Genomic DNA, 14,206 nt, shown 5'->3' on the forward strand with positions numbered 1-14,206 from the left:
GGAATACCTCACATTTTTTATAGAAATAAGTGTAGATAAGTAGATAAGTAAATAAGGATAGTATAAGAGACAACCAAAGACCCACGGAGGGCACTAACACCTAGGGAAGAACCACACGCACACCGCGCGGGAGAGGAAAGGAGAGAACAAAACGCAGCCGCAGCCGAGACGCAGCCGCAGCCGCAGCCGAGACGCAGCCGCAGCCGCAGCCGAGACGCAGCCGCAACCGAACGCAGCCGCAGCTGAAACGAAGCCGAAGCTGAACACGAAGGGGTCCTCTGCCCGACAGCGCAGCAGCCGAGACGATCGTGAGCAGAGGACGGCACCCGAAGCTTACCGATTCGCGGATCGAGACAGTCCCTCGAGAGCCGGCAACGGAGCCGGACGTTTCGGTCATAACGAACAAAACAGGAACTTGGACAGAGAGTTGGAATATTCAATCGACGCCGCTGCCCGAAGGATGCAGGAGGAGTAGAGGGGTAAGCTGGCCGAGGGCCCTAAATCCCAAAAGTGGGAGAACATGTGATGCGGATAGGCTAGGGATAATGTAAGGAATAAAGTGTGACGTAAAAGAACAACAACGTACTAGTGAGAGTTCGGGAGTGTTCGGGAATAGTGCCCCACGCTACCGGGTCAAAAGGACGATGGGGGGCTCACGGATAACGGGGCCCTTCTTTCCTCCGGCAACCCGGGCAGTGCTTTTGCCTTCGCCTCCGGATCGGGGAAACTGGCCCACGGGTGACGGGGCCGGCCTCCCCTCTCCGGAAGGTTTCCCCACGCCGAGATTGGGAAACGCGCTACCGGGTGACGGGGCCTGTTTTCTCCAATTTTCGGGCCGGGAATTCGGTATCCGGGTGACGGTATCGGATTTTCCCGCAGTTTCGTCTTTGGGGGCTGGAAACCGACCCACGGCTGACGGGGTCGGCTCCTGCCTACACGGACCTTTACTTTCCTCTTCCCCCCCCTCTATGACCCGACACAGTCTTCGTCCGTTATCCTGTCTGTCTTAAAGATAGAAATATTTTCTGTAAAGAGACCCTGGAATGACTGAGTTTTCATCCCAGCTATAGAACTACTTTACAATATACATATGTAAAAACAAAAGATAGGAAAACTGAAGATAAAACAATTAGATTTATGATTTGTTACATTTACTTGTGATTTCCAACTTAAAAGAAAAAGAAGAAAAGAATTTAAATGAATTTGTAAACATGAATATGAACCCTACAATGCCAATGCAAAATCATATGAAGCCTAGGATAAGCTTATACTAAAACTAAAAGAAAACTAAATTGAAAATTAATAATAATTAAGTACTACCAGAAGTGTCTAATCGGAACAATGAACTACTGAAATGAGCGAAATTATTAATATTATGTTAAATGCCTTCGAGAACAAGTTTTGAATTGAATGTTTAATATGAAGAAAGATTATTAGATAAATATAATGGGGTACTAAAAGAACAAGCGCACATCTATAGGGTTAATGCACAACATATTTTGAAAAGTATTAACAAGGTTGGGCGGGTAATAAAGGGCACTTACACCAGGCTCTATAAGAAACAATACGCATAAACATAATTTAAATTTATAACACCTGGCTAGGTTAGCACAAAAATTTCTCTTGTAAAATTCGATAATTAGATTTGATTAAAGATCCCCCCATCCGACGCAGTCCTAGCCGAAAAACGTCCCAGTGCTAACCACAATCAAATTAAGTCTAGTTACTGGCAACTCAGGTTGCCTGAGAATCATTACATCTGTACAATCGCCTACAAACGATTTTAAAATGTGTCTAGCGCTCTCATTTTTAAAGATTTCGGAGAAGTATAATTGCAATTTTGCTTTTCAAATCGGACCATTCGTTAAAAAATTATGCCCGATTAAATTTTTATATCTCCATCTCCCTCGGACTCCCTTAAGATGAGTAAAGGGTATTTGATAGTCGGGGCACCCGACTATAGCGTTCTCTTTTGTTTTATGTTGTGCTTTATTTATGAAAATATTTAAAACCCATGAAGATGAGTCCCAACCGACAGCCAGTTGGGGCACTTAATAAACTTTTCCGTTTTTTGTTTACAGTGTGGAGCTATTCCGTACAATCAAAACAATCCGACCGTATAAAGTCGGGCACCTGACTATAGCGTTCTCTCTTGTTTTAAAATCAATTGGATGAATTTAACAATCTTGATTTATATTTAACTGTAGATAGAATCACCTGTTTTCGAATGAAGAGTGAAACCAGATTGACAACGCTCAAATGTCTGGAAACACTTGCCCACAATCCAACCGCACAAATTTGGCACGGTGGATGAAGTACCGAGACAAAATTTGTCGCTACCTGAGCTAACATAAGGACGAGTAAACCATTTTTTGTTTATCGCTCCGTTGTACCGACAGGCAAACTAAAGTACGGATGAGAAAACGGCCCTAAAAGTGGAAAATATTCATTTCCTTCTAATCTCTCTAAACAGTCATCTATCAGGGGAAGCGGGTATCCATCACGAACAGTTATTTTATTAAGTTATATAACACAGGCCGACAAAATGTGACATGGGTCGGTGTCCAGGCCTGCCACCATTTTATTTCGATAAATGAGGCTTTTCTAAGCATAAGTTGCCACTACGCCTATAGTCCATCAGCTCTGGTATTTGCGGTATCTTTAATTTAACAAAATCACAAATTTTCTTCTTCTTTTGGGATATGTCTTCAAGAGTGGTCAACCAATTTTGGTAATCTTTTCGGAATTAAATAGTTGCATGTCTCTTTTATACGTTCGTTTTGGAAAATTCAATCTACCTCAACCACACGAGAAGGTGGGCGCATTCAAAATTTTAAAGTCACAGCAAAGTTTAAAAATCTTCATTTGTGAACAGCGTTTAAAAATTAAATAAAAATATTTTCTTCTACAATGCATTTTTGATCCAAATAAGGTGTCTTTGGATCAAAAGTGCCCTAAATTTTAGGGCACTCATCAGGTTTTTGTGAATTGTTTGGAATTTTTAAAATTGTTTTTCTTACGTCCTTCACAGTGACGATTCACAAACAGTGCCCAAACCTGTCACAATGTCACAAAATTAATTTTAGAAATTCCAAAACAATTCACAAAAACCTGATGAGTGTCCTAAAAATTAAGGACATATGTAGAAGAAAATATTTTTCTTTAATTTTTAAACGCTGTCCAAAAATGAAGATTTTTAAACTTTACTGTATATATATATATATATATATATATATATATGACAGCATACCATATATATATATATGGTATGAGCGTAACATCTGTTAAGCAAAAACCCTTTGAATGTGTTAGCTCACTCCTAGTTTTCATAGGGTTTGTAAGTGACAGGTTTTTTTATATATATATATATATATGGTATGCTGTCATTACTAGAGCTTGCAAGGTTTGGTCAACCTTTTCAAAGTGTTGGAAAAAAACCTGTCACTTGTGTGTTGGAAAAAAACTTACAAACCCTATGAAAACTAGGAGTGAGCTAACACATTCAAAGGGTTTTTGCTTAACAGATGTTACGCTCAGAGCAAAACACTTTTTTATACCCTTGCAGAGGGTATTATGATTTCAGTCAGAAGTTTGCAACGCAGTGAAGGAGACGTTTCCGACCCTATAAAGTATATATATTATTGATCAGCATGACTAGACGAGTCGATCTAGCCATGTCCGTCTGTCCGTCCGTCTGTCCGTCCGTCTGTCCGTCCGTCTGTCCGTCCGTCTGTCCGTCCGTCTGTCCGTCAGTTTCTACGCAAACTAGTCTCTCAGTTTTAAAGCTATCGGGCTAAAACTTTCCCAAAAGTCTCATATCTATTGCAGGTAATATATAAGTCGGAACGAGCCGGATCGGACAACTATGTCATATAGCTCCCAAAGGAATAATCGGGGAAAAAAATGTAAAAAAAATTATAGCTTGGGTGTTTTTGAACCTACTTTTGGAAATGCCATTTTTTATTTAATTCTGAATTTCGAATAAATTTTTTTTTCAAATAGGACGACTATATCATATAGCTGCCATAGGAACGGTCGGAAAATTAATGGGAATATAATAAGAAATAAATTATTGGTTCGTTGGTTTTTATCGTATTCTTTTATACTCTGGGATATGACTTTTTTTTAAATGTTTTCGAATTTTGATTTTAATCTTATCAATATTGAACTACTATATCATATAGCTGCCATAGGAACGATCGGAAATTAGTGATTAATAGGAATTGTCTGCAAGGGTATATAAGCTTCGGGTGGCCGAAGCTAGCTTCCTTTCTTGTTTCAGAGTTATTTCGGTTTCGGTTTCTACTGACTACTTTGGTCGGTCTGTTAGGGAAAACGGTCTTTTGTGAATGTATGAGTGCGTGTATGTTTCACACATTCAATTCTATTAAACTCAAAATTCAAATTCATTCAATTCTATTAAACTCAAAATTCTAATTAATTCATTCATATAAAAGAAAAAAATCAAAATAATTCATTGAATCCATTCATGCAGGGCTCTAGTGTGTGACCTGTTCAGTATTGCTTCAGTCGTAACATTGCTTTTTGATTATTAAAATTGAAAAGGGTAAGGGAAAATACGTAATGTGTATTTTCTAAAGCTGCATCTGTAAGATTAGCCCATTTACCATTAAATTCCAATATCCTACATAATTTAAATAATTTACGATTCCAAAACTCCACTTTTGGCATATCTTTGTTATGTAGTAATTAATAACCAATTCCACGTAATAAGAATCGAATCTTTTTAGCTGCAGGAAAAATAAGAGCTTTTTAACATGTTAAACCTATTTTAGCCGTTTAAAATTTTGTTTATGTAGCTTTAAATCAATTCCTTACTATCTAAGAATATTTTCACAACATTATTTGGTTTTATTCAAAATATTTCGAAAGATTTGAAAGAACGCGTGAACCATTTTGTAGGAATAGGCTTGGTTGGAATACTTTGAGACATTTTTATCTTAAGACTTATGGTAGTTCATTTGAACCGATCTGCCTTTTATAGCTCATTTGAAAGGTAATTGGTTTCTTTATGACATTTCTTATTAAAGATAGTTCCTTACATAGTCAATAAATATATTGAAGCAAACAAAAAAAATAACAGCTAACCTAAATTCCAAATACAATTTTATGTACATTAATATGTTCAATGCAATTTTAAAATTATCTTGATTTCCTATATACAATTTATGACTTTTATTTAGCAGTAGTCTTTCATAAACCCTTTTATGTGACTGTTAACTTAAAAGGGTCTCACCGAGTGGTTATTGAAAGACCGATTGCTTTGTTCGGTTGAGCCGAACGGTCGGACCGAAACCGACAAGCAATACGAAAAAAGGGTTCCGCTTAGAGAGAGAGTTTGTGAGCAACATTATTTTCGGTTTTGTCGAGATTCAAACTGCCTTAGAGAAATCGGTTGACAGTTATTTGCAAGCTCTGGTCATTACTATCAATTTCTCTTTCTTCAAATAATTCTTCAAAGATTCTTTTGCTTATCAATTGGTTACTGTCTCGATATGTTTTACTTTTCTATAATATATTAAATGGTCCAATATTCATTAATCTTTTCAATGGTTCATTGTCTCGATATGTTTCACTATTCTTTAATATATTCAATGGTTCAATATTCACTAATCAAACTTTTCCAAAAACTTACGGCCTAAAAGAACATTAGTAGCAACGTATTTGTTGGGGACAACAAAAAATTAGATTTCTTCTTCTATGTTTTGAAAAACGAGCGGTGGGAAAAATGATGGGACTTCTTTTTTAGGTTTTCATATTTTCGTGCCAACTCCTTTACTTGTCCAATTGCTGTTGCCGTGTACAGTAGAGCGATATGGGCTGAACGATCGCGGAAACCATCAATTATAAATTGGACTATACATTTTTCGTCGATGCTAGCACGCATAGCGGTTTCCTTCATGAGGAGTATGTATCCCATGACGATGTTTTGCCCGGGTTTAAAAATGGTCTCCTTTAACAGCAGTACAATATCAGCAGTGGAACTGAAACGACCGAATGTTTTTACGAAGTTTTCCTTAAATTCGTCGTAAGTGTTCGATCGATCGACACGCAAGAAAAAGTCGGCATCTGTTCCCAATTTCATCAGCATTCGCACGCAACGTAATTGAAAAATTGTACACTCATTAACATCTCTGCAGATTCTCTCAAAAACCCAAATCCACTTAGGGCTTCCTCATTTTCAGTGGCAGAAAACGGAGTCATGAGCTGTTTCACCATTCGGATGTCATCTGTCGTCTTATTGTCGTTCTGCATTAATCCAGACAATATCTTCTTTTTCCTTTTCTTTTTTTCTTCCTGACAAAAGTGCGACTTACTCAGCTTCGGTTGTACTGAGTGCTGCCACGGGTTGCTCTTAGAATCCCAATTGATCGCTGTTCCTGCTGCTAAAAACGTACAGCCGGTGAAGGATTTCCGGTCGCTGTTGTCAGCCCAGTCGGCATCTACATAACAATAGATACCCTGTCCAGTCCGCTGATATGTTAACTGGAATGTCTTCTTACCCTGCAGGTACCTCAGGACTCGCTTGGCACACACCATGTGCTGTCGATGTGGGTCCGAGTTCTATTGAGCAAGCTTCCCCACAGAAAGACGTATATCTGGCCTTGTCGTTATAGCCAAATTCATGAGCGAGCCTATCAGGGATTTTTACTCAGCATGGTTTGCTCGCCAGCACTCCTTGTCGTTGCATCGAGCCTGATAGCAAGCTTCGAGGGCTAGATTGGACGCCTTTTACTTCATCCTTATTGATGAATATCTGGCCACAGGTGAAAACGTCTCAAAGTAGTTGATGTCATACTTTTGTCCACAGCCGATTGCGACAAGCAGTGATTTCAAACGCTCCACCTTTCCATATTTGTCCCGCTTCACCGCGTAGACCCACTTGCATCCAATCGATTTCTCGCCTTTAGGTAGCTCCACAAGCGTCCAGGTTTTCCTTTCCTTCAGATTATCCATCTCTTGTTGCATGGAACTCATCCAGTTTTCTGCATACTTTGAACTAAGTGCATTGTTCACACTGGCTGGAACACAGTCATCATAGTTCGTTATAAAATCGACAGTCTGGTACTCCTTTCTTGGTCTCCCACGCCGACCACTTCGCACAATTTTGGGTCTCCCTGAACCTCGTCCATCCTCGTCCAGCACCTAGGCCTCCGACAGCATCTCTGTTCCTAGCAGCATCTCTGCTTCAGGCATCATTTCTTGTTGTGAGTCTTCATCGCTGGATTCTGTGACGGACTCACTCTCTTTATTGACCGCTAACTCTTGATCTTGAGGGACGAGACCAACATCAGCACTTTCTTGCTGCTGAAATGACTCCAAAAATATTACCTCACGTGATTCTGAAAGTTTCCAGTACACAGGCCCAGCATACTGCAACATGCTCCGAGCCATTTCAAAGAGCGTCATGTTATCTTGTTTCGCTACACCGTTTTATTGCTGTGTATAAGGCACAGTGAGCTCTCTTTGTATACCATTTCTTACCAGAAACTTCGTAAACTCGCCACTCACATATTCCCGTCCGCTGTCGCTGCGGAGGGATTTTAGCTTCTTTCCAGTTTGTTTTTCCACCAGGGCCTTTAAGTCCCTAATCTTGTTGAAAACTTCATCCCGCATTTTCAGGAAACAAACATTATTTATCACCTATAAACTCATTGGACCGCAAATGTCTGTGTGTACAGGTTGCAAAATCTTGTTCGCCCGATTTTCTGCCACCTTTGGAAACGGCTTCACTGTTATTTTACATTTAGCACACGTTTCGAGCATATGCTCTCGCATGTCACACATATGCGTTTTTAATCCATTATATTTAACCATTTTGTTTAGGCTTTTAAAATTTAAATGTCCAAGCCTATGGTGCATTTTATTATTTCAGACCCATTCGTCTCTGCCGCAAAACACAAGTTCTCGTTAGGTAAGGTTAGGTTAGAACGGCTGCCAGACAATAGCCTGGCACACTTTCACCTCTGCGGGTCCATTGTGGTACCTTATGAACTCTATTTTTGGGTCCCCTTTCCGTTAAGAGTCAGCCCTTAGGTTGGTTGATCAGCAAGTTCCCCATTCGGAGGATTTAGTAAAAGAGTTTAAACTCTTAAGGTTAATCTCCGATATTTCGGACAGGTCATTTATGAAAGGATATCCTTAGTGTTTCAGTCTAAGCCTGCATAGGGCTGGGCAAGAACAGAATAGGTGTTCCATCGTTTCCTCTACTTCCTCATCCCGGCGTGTGCGCCAACGAGCGGCCCTTGGCTGTGAGTACTCAAATTAGCATGCCGCACTCCGTACGGCTGAAATTAAGTAGTTCCGATGTTTTCTTATTGTTTATTGCAGGCCATGTCTGGTGAGAGATTCGGCACTGCGGTGTGTTTTGCCAATGAGTGTTGGCTAATTTGTGGAATTGGTTTTTAATAATTATCTTGCACGTAGCCATAGGCATGCCAACATTCTCCTTTCCTGGAAGGAGAGGTATGGTGGTGCCTTGCCTGGCTAGCTCGTCTGCTATGCAGTTGCCTACGATATCCCGGTGACCCGGAACCCATATAAGGCTGACAGTAAACTGACTAGCCATCTCGTGGAGGGATTTGCGACAGTATGCTGTTGTTCGGGAGTTTGTATTTGTCGAATTGATTGATTTGATAGCCGCTTGGCTATTACTATATATGTTTATGTGTCTGTCTTGGGTGTTTATGTCCCTTAAGCAGACGAGTGCTTCCCTTATAGCATACACTTCCCCTTGGAAGACGCTGCAGTGGTCAGGAAATCTGAAAGACGGTCGGCCCCGATCCCATTCTTCCCTACCTGGGATCAAAGCTGCGAATGGTGTGTGACTGTACTCACGGGTTTTACATAGATCCGTTTTTGGCGGGATCGATTTGTCATGCTGGGCTTTTCACTGCCCCGTATAACTAAGGGAGTCGAATGGCTGCCGATTTGGCCCTTTCCAAGCCTACTAAGTCTAGGCTCGGGAGGTCCAAGATCGCGTTCAGCGCATCGTTTGGGGTAGTTCGAAGGGCTCCACTAATACACAAAGCCGCCATGCGCTGTACTTTGTTAAGGGGAGTCAAGATACAGTTTTTGTGAAGGGCGGTCCACCACAGAGCCACTCCAGATAGTAGGATTGGCTTGACTACCGCTATGTATATCCAATTTACTATTTTCGGGGACATACCCCATCTTAGTCCGATTGCTTTTTTACAAGAGTAAAGTGCAATGGTCGCTTTCCTGGTTCTCTTTTGGTTGTTTAAGCCCCATTTAAGACGCTTATCTAATACTAATCCCAAGTATCCTGCGTGCTCGCTAAAAGAGAGATTACAGTTGTTGAGAGTTGGTGGGTTAAGTCTTGGGATGTTGTATCTATTTGTAAAAAGGACTAGTTCCGTTTTTGAGGGATTTACCCCAAATCCGTTTTTTGTAGTCCATTCCGATAGTGTTTTTAGTTTTGCGGTCATAAGATCGCATAGCGTTTGTGGATACTTACCATTAAAGATGATAGCAACATCGTCTGCGTATGCCACTATTTTACAGTCTCCTCCTTCAAGAATCCGCAGTAGTTCATTTACCGCGATATTCCATAAGAGGGGTTATAGTACACCTGTGACAGGTTTGGGCACTGTTTGTGAATCGTCACTGTGCAGGAAGAAAGAAAATTAATTTTAAAAATTCCAAAACAGTTCACAAAAACCTGATGAGTGTCCTAAAAATTAAGGACATATGTAGAAGAAAATATTTTTCTTTAATTTTTAAACGCTGTTCACAAATGAAGATTTTTAAACTTTGCTGTGACTTTAAAATTTTGAATGGGCTCACCTTTTCTTGTGGTTCAGTTAGAATGCATTTTGCAAAAGGACCGTAAAAAAGAGACATGTAACTATTTAATTCCGAAAAGATTACCAGAATTGGTTTACCACTCTTGAAGATGTATCCCAAAAGCCGAAGGAAATTTGTGATTTTGTTAAATTAAAGATACCGCAAATACCAGAGCTGATGGACTATAGGCGTAGTGGCAACTTATGCTTAGAAAAGCCTCATTTATCGAAATAAAATTGTGGCAGGCCTGGACACCGACCCATGTCACATTTTGTCGGCCTGTGTAATAGGAGATTTAAGTTTATTCCTTTTCCAGTGTGTCTTCCTGGTGGATGTCCTGTTTGCAGGCTCCCTGGGAAGTGAGCACCTAGGAGTAGGTTTAGGGATTCTTCACTAGAGTCCGACCATGATCCGCCAGCCTTTTGGAAATAGCCCGGCTGTCTTAGGGAGTATTTTTCTTTTCTTTTTTGTCTTTTTAATATCTGAGCAGAAGTTCTGCCATGCAGTTCTCTTCTCCTTTCTGATGACCTTTTTGTATGTGGCTAGTTCCTCTTTGTAGCTTTGCCAGTTTATGTCCTCATTTGTAGCTTTCGTTTTGCTGAACAGGCTTCTGCATTTGGCTCTGAGAATTGATAATTGCTGGGTCCACCAAGGAGGTTTTTCCTTTCCTCTTGGTTTTCCTAAAGGGCATGCAGCTGTGAATGCTGCGTTGCATGCTCCTGTGAATTTATTTACTATGTTATCTAGCTCCTGAGTGCAAAAAGTGTTTTCTGCGGCTCCATGGGGAGGAAACTCGACAGAATTTCTTTATACTTATTCCAGTTTGTCCGCCTGGGGTTAGCAAAACTGACCGGCGTAGGTGACTCTAGGGACAAAGTTGTCTCTATGAACCTGTGATCTGAGAATGAGTGCTCGTCGGAGACAGCCCAGTTTATAACGGTGCTTATGAGTGAACCTGATACCAAAGTTAGATCTATGATCGTTTGGCACGTTTTTGTTATAAAGGTAAAGGTATTGCCCCTGTTACAAAGAAATAAGTTCGAATTTAGAATGAAATCTAATAAAGACTCACCTCTGTCGTTGTTGATAGTATGAGTGAGTATGGTGGGCGTTTGCGTCGCATCCTATCACCAAACCTTTCTTAAGCGCTTCACTTTCTGTCTAGCGCGTCTGGGGGATCTACTTTTTCAAAAGCCAGATAGGCCGATAGCATCCTTATAGAGCCGTTATGCAGCTCCAGGCTTATTGCCGTGTTGTGTCCGTTGCTGTAATTGCGAAGAAGAAATGTATTAAGATGCCGTTTGGCTAAAATGCAGGTTCGAAATTTACTTTGTTTGGGGTCAAGCATAAGCTTGTAATCTTTTGTTCCTAGTCCAGTAACCTTGCCTCCTGCTATCCAAGGTTCCTGAACTAAGACCACGTCGTCTTCGCCTTTGCCCAGGCGAAGCAAAAGGGCAGCGGACGCTGCTTTACTGTGGTGTAGGTTGACCTGCAGGAGTCTTAGCGATATCCACAGCTGCAACCTCCACCACAGTAACGTCGGCCTCCGAATCGCTCAGGTCCACTTCATCTATTGCCGGTCCGAGCGCTCGAGTTACCGTACCGGTACCATCGACTATGCTACCGCCTAAACCTCCCCGTGTTACCCTCTTCCAAGTGGACAGTGACCGGCAGCTAGCCGTTCGTTGTCCCACATAAGATCGACATAAGAAATGCAACATCAGCACAAGGCAGGATGTTGCTAAACGACACCCACTCAGCAGAGCTCCAGAAAATACTTTGTTAGCATTTAATCACATACACATACATAATTGTAAACATATAAAATTCTTTGGCAGAGGTTTGATTTGAATCTCAAACCACAATAAAATTATTCCGTTTGGAACTACCAAAGAGAACACAGCTAGTGTTAATTCAATTCGTATTTAAATATTGGATGACCAAGAAGCCCCCCTTTAACCACTTCATACTATAACTGGCGCAGCCGGACCTATCAGCCGGAAGGAGAAAATGGACACACATACCCGGAGGACTGAGAAGGACCGAAATGAGGAAATCAATTATTTTTGTAATCTATATACAACAGTAAGTTAAAATAGTGATGTGATGGAAGTGAGGTGTGTGGTAAATAGAAAAGAAAGGGTGTACAGATATAATAACAACAACAAAGAACATTGGCAAAAATAAATTAAATTAAATAATGTGTTGACTGTGAATCTTGTGCGACGCAACCTGGCGACCTGCAACGTCATCGAACCATTTAGTTCGACGGATTGAGTTGCAGGTAAGATGTTCGAAGGTTCGATGTTGGACGCGACTGGCGACCTGCAACGTCATCGAACCATTTAGTTCGACGGATTGAGTTGCAAGTAAGATGTTCGGAGGTTCGATGTTGGACGCGAACATCAAACATGTAACTTGGGAAAAGAAACCCAGGTCGCTGGTTGAATACTCTGCATGTCAATAAATGAAAAAGAAAAGATTATAAAAGAAATATCTATTGCAAGTGACTCTCCGCTCGTGGCTGGAATAAATGCATCGCGCAGGAATTCCAGTTAGCTTCAGCACAGTGCAAAAAATGAGAAAGTGTGAAAGAAAAAATTGTTTATTAGTTGCTGCCATTAGTACAACTGCATCGCGCAAGGGTAACCGATGGACAACGTAAAATAGAAAAAAATATAGTAAACAGACAGGGAAATCCCAAAGACCACTGCATCGCGCAAGGGTATATGGTGAATCTCAAAGTTAAATAAAAGAAGGAATAAATTATAACAGATACAAGAAGAAATTTTGCCATATCGGAAACCACTGCATCGCGCAAGGGTGACGGTTATGCAATAATAATAGAATATATATATGTTACAAAAATACAAGGGAACCCGATACCACTGCATCGCGCAAGGGTATGGAGGGTGAAAAGAAAATTAAGAAACACATACACAACACTTCCAACACAGTACAAAAAATTTTTTAGTTAGTAAAACAATTGAACAAATGATAATAACAAAATTTTACAGATAAAAGACACCGACACACACCTCACTTCTAAGGAAAAGGAATTATTAAAGACGCATCAGGAAAAAGCTAAGAAAATACATAATACAATATATACAGATATATCAACATACACATATACTATAGAATAAGCATAAACAAAAAAAAATAAAAAAATAATAGTTAAAGGAGTAAACAAAAGAGAATTGTAAATGTCAAAAATTAGCAAAGTCAAAGAGTCACTTAGAACCCTGACTAGAAGTAAAGTTATAAAAAAGGCTACCAGTTTGCCAACGATAGTTGAACAGTTAAATTTTGAGCCCTCAACTTCTGGAGCAGTGCAGAACAGGGAAGCTAATACAATGACGCATCAGGACAATTTAGGAATGCAACAGGCAACATTTGAGATGTTAGGTACTGTGAAAATTTCCGACGTGATCCGGTCGATGCATGTTTTTATGGGGGAAAAAGAAAGGATAAACGAGTTTATCTTAAACGCAGAAGAGATCCTTTTAATGATTAGAGGAATGGATCAAACACCTATGGGATTAATGATCCTTAGGCAAATAAGGAATAAAATCCAAGGAAAAGCCGATGACATTTTGGTAAAATCAAATTGTGGATTAAATTGGGATGAAATTAAAAGAATTTTGATAGCCCATTTTGCAGACAAGAGGTCAGAACCTGATTTACTGAGGGAGTTAAACCATTTGGAAAATAAAAAATTAACAGTAGAAGTATTTTACTCAGAGATATCTGATGTACATAAGGCATTGTGTAATGTTATAGACAGGACAGATACGAACCCCATCGCAATTCAGGCGAAGAAAAAGTTATATGAGGAAACGTGTCTGGAGGCGTTCGTAACGGATATTAAAGGCAATTTAGGTAGTGCCGTTAGGGGAAGAGTTCCGAAGACGCTCTTGGAAGCATACGAGATAGCGGTTAAGGAGAGAGACATTTATTACCGGTCTAAAGAGGTACCCAGGAACAATAATTTTAGTATGGCAGGGGGTTATAACAGGCAGAACTTTGGATATAATAGAAACAGAGGATACAATAACAACTTTAACAGAGATAATGAAGGATATAGGCAACAAGGAGGATATAATAGGAACCCAAGGTGGAATAAGGAAGGAAATAGGAATAGAGGATATGACAATCAGTCGACCTCTAACTCTTCAGGGTATAATAAAAAAGCAATAATGCCAAAACAAGAAATTGCAGAATGCTCAACAACTGGGCCTAGAAGTGCCAAACGATGGCAGTCAGGGCAATTAAATACAGTAGAAAGAGAGGAGGAGCAGGAGTTGAATAACATTGAGGACGAAGGAAATTTTTGCCAGAATGCCTCAAAAAACAGACAGGGTATATAAGGAAGGAT

The 14,206-nt window shown here is 40.2% G+C and overlaps 1 pseudogene; it reads right to left on the minus strand.

Annotated features, from left to right (window-relative positions):
* Positions 1–8,067: 8,067 nt before the first annotated feature.
* Positions 8,068–11,549, minus strand: LOC123002517 (uncharacterized; annotated as a pseudogene).
* Positions 11,550–14,206: the final 2,657 nt, after the last annotated feature.

This window comes from Drosophila takahashii, chromosome 2R, assembly GCF_030179915.1.
Source record: "Drosophila takahashii strain IR98-3 E-12201 chromosome 2R, DtakHiC1v2, whole genome shotgun sequence".
NCBI classification, from domain to species: Eukaryota; Metazoa; Arthropoda; class Insecta; order Diptera; family Drosophilidae; genus Drosophila; species Drosophila takahashii.